Below are 3,559 nucleotides of genomic sequence, written 5' to 3'. Positions count from 1 at the left end.
CAGAATCTTCGTGGCGTAAGCTAGAATGATGGCGGCATTCAAGAGAATCCGGAAAATCTAATCCTTGTCTGTGGTATTCCGAGTAGGATTCAATGAATGAATGACTGTGACGAGCTCCAAACTCGCGATTGCAGGGCGTTAGTGACAGACGCAAAAGGATAGTAAATCCTATTCCAGCATGATCGAGAACCGACAGATGAATAGCCGTGCCGTGACAGGGTGCGTTGACCACTTTCACTGAGAGGATAAGATGAAGCCATTGACAAGGGTAATGCCTCCAGACGATTAGCCGTGCCGTGACAGGGCATTGGATCATTTTCCCGAGAGATGACCGAAAGTAGCCGTTGACAGTGGTGATGTATCACATAAAGCCAGCCATGGAAAGGAGTAAGACTGATTGGATGAAGATAGCAGGAAAGCAGAGGTTCAGAGGAACGAAAGCATCTCCATTCGCTTATCTGAAATTCTCAACAATGAATTACATAAGTATTTCTATCCCTATTTTATTATATTATTTTCGAAAACTTCATAACCATTTGATATCCGCCTGACTGAGATTTACAAGGTGACCATAGCTTGCTTCATACCAACAATCTCCGTGGGATTCGACCCTTACTCACGTAAGGTATTACTTGGACGACCCAGTGCACTTGCTGGTTATTTGTGCGAAGTTGTGAACCATGGTATTGGCATCATGTTTTTGGCGCCATTACCAGGGAAAGAAAGAGCGATGAATTTTACATAATTAAAGTGTAATCACAGTTTCTGCGCACCAAGTTTTTGGCGCCATTGCCGGGGATTGTTTGAGTTTGGACAACTAACGGTTCATCCTGTTGCTCAGATTAGGTAATTTTCTTTTTGTTTTCTTTTAAAAAAATTTTCAAAAATATTTCAAAATTTTCTCACCTGTTTTCGAAAAAAATTTTTAATTCAAAATTTTTAAGAATGAATTCTAGTGTTTCATGAAGCATGTGAAGCCTGGCTGGCTGTAAAGCCATGTCTAAATTCATTTGGACTGAGGCTTCCAAACCATCAGCATAGAGGCAAGTTACATATTTGATAAGTAATGAGCAGTATATTCTGATATCTTGCTGAAGCTTGGCTGGCCATTGGCCATGTCTAGTGTTTTGGACTGGAGCTTTCATTGAAAGCTTGGCTGGCTAGTGAGCCATGTCTAAATTCCTGGACTGAAGCTTTAGACTAAGAATGCAAGATTCCTGGAATTCATATTAAAAATTTTGGAATCCTTATTTTCCTTTTTCTATTAATTTTCGAAAAATCCAAAAAAATTAGAAAATCATAAAAATCAAAAATATTTTTGTGTTTTTTTGTTTGAGTCTTGAGTCATGTTATAAGTTTGGTGTCAATTGCATGTGCATCTTGCATTTTTTGAAAACTCTCATTCATAGTGTTCTTCATGATCTTCAAGTTGTTCTTGGTAAGTCTTCTTGTTTGATCTTTGCATTTGCATGTTTTGTGTCTTTTCTTGTTTTTCATATGCATTCTTGAATTCTTAGTGTCTAAGCATTAAAGAATTCTAAGTTTGGTGTCTTACATGTTTTCTTTGCATTAAAAATTTTTCAAAAATATGTTCTTGGTGTTCATCTTGACATTCAAAGTGTTCTTGGTATTCATCTTGACATTCATAGCATTCTTGCATGCATTCATTGTTTTGATCTAAAAATTTCATGCATTGCATCATTTTTTTTGTTTTTCTCTTGCATCATAAAAATTCAAAAATCAAAAAAATATCCTTTCCTTTTTCTCTCATCAAATTCGAAAATTTGAGTTGACTTTTTCAAAAATTTTTAAAATCAAGTTGTTTCTTATGAGTCAAATCAAATTTTCAATTTGAAAATCTTATCTTTTTCAAAATCTTTTTCAAAAATAAAATCTTTTTCAAAATTCTTAGTTATTTTCGAAAATTCCAAAAATATTTTTCAAAAATCTTTTTCTTATTTTTATATCAAATTTTCGAAAATAACATAATCAATTAATGTTTTGATTCAAAAATTTGAAGTTTGTTACTTGCTTGTTAAGAAAGATTCAAACTTTAAGTTCTAGAATCATATCTTGTGATTTCTTATGAATCAAGTCATTAATTGAGATTTTAAAAATCAAATCTTTTTCAAAACTAATTTCTAAAATATCTTCTTATCTTACCTTTTTCAAAAAAAATTGGTTTCAAAATATCTTTTCTAACCTCCTAACTTCTTATCTTTTCAAAATTTGTTTCAACTAACTAACTAACTTTTTGTTTGTTTCTTAACTTTTTCAAAACTACCTAACAAACTCTCTCTCTCTAATTTTCGAAAATATCTTCCCTCTTTTTCAAAAATTTCTTTTTAATTAACTAATTATTCTTATTTTTATTTTTGATTTTAAAAATTTTCGAAAAATACTAACATTTTTCAAAAACCATTTTCGAAAATCACTAACTCTTTTTCAAAAATATTTTTCGAAAATTCTCCCTCTCCCATCTTATTCTATTTATTTATTCATTTACTAACATCTCATCTCACATCTCAACCCTCCTCACAGTTGTGTTTCTTCCATTACATTACATTCTTTGTCTCCCCCTCTTTTCTTCCACTCACAAAGGGATCCCTATACTGTGGTATAAAGGATCTCTATTATTATTATTTTTTCTGTACCCTCTTCTTTGTCATATGAGCAGGAGCAAGGACAAGAATATTCTTGTTGAAGCAGATCCGGAACCTGAAAGGACTTTGAAGAGAAAATTAAGAGAAGCTAAATTACAACAATCCAGAAATAACCTTTCAGAAATTTTCGAACAGGAAGAGGAGATGGCAGCCGAAAATAATAATAATGTAAGGAAGATGCTTGATGACTTTACTGCACCTAATTCCAATTTACATGGAAGAAGCATCTCCATTCCTGCCATTGGAGCAAACAACTTTGAGCTGAAACCTCAATTAGTTTCTCTGATGCAGCAGAACTGCAAGTTTCATGGACTTCCATCTGAAGATCTTTTTCAGTTCTTAACTGAATTCTTGCAGATATGTGATACTGTTAAGACTAATGGAGTAGATCCTGAAGTCTACAGGCTCATGCTTTTCCCTTTTGCTGTAAGAGACAGAACTAGATTATGGTTGGATTCTCAACCCAAAGACAGCCTGAACTCTTGGGATAAGCTGGTCACGGCTTTCTTAGCCAAGTACTTTCCTCCTCAAAAGCTGAGCAAGCTTAGAGCTGATGTTCAAACCTTCAGACAGAAAGAAGGTGAATCCCTCTATGAAGCTTGGGAAAGATACAAATAGTTGACCAAAAACTGTCCTTCTGACATGCTTTCAGAATGGACCATCCTGGATATATTCTATAATGGTTTATCTGAGTTATCAAAGATGTCATTGGATACCTCTGCAGGTGGATCCATTCACCTAAAGAAAACGCCTGCAGAAGCGCAAGAACTCATTGACATGGTTGCTAATAACCAGTTCATGTACACTTCTGAAAGGAATCCTGTGAATAATGGGACGCCTATGAAGAAGGGAGTTCTTGAAGTTGATACTCTGAATGCCATATTGGCTTAGAACAA

The 3,559-nt window shown here is 34.3% G+C and overlaps 1 non-coding gene across 1 annotated transcript; it reads right to left on the bottom strand.

Moving 5' to 3' along the window:
- Window positions 1-3,203: 3,203 nt before the first annotated feature.
- Window positions 3,204-3,311, bottom strand: LOC112780377 (small nucleolar RNA R71). The gene has a single exon (XR_003191218.1). It is a non-coding gene; the product is annotated as a small nucleolar RNA R71 (small nucleolar RNA).
- Between the last annotated feature and the right edge of the window lie 248 nt (window positions 3,312-3,559).

This window comes from Arachis hypogaea, chromosome 19 (genome assembly GCF_003086295.3).
Source record: "Arachis hypogaea cultivar Tifrunner chromosome 19, arahy.Tifrunner.gnm2.J5K5, whole genome shotgun sequence".
NCBI classification, from domain to species: Eukaryota; Viridiplantae; Streptophyta; class Magnoliopsida; order Fabales; family Fabaceae; genus Arachis; species Arachis hypogaea.
This window is presented reverse-complemented; position numbering and strand designations above follow the sequence as displayed.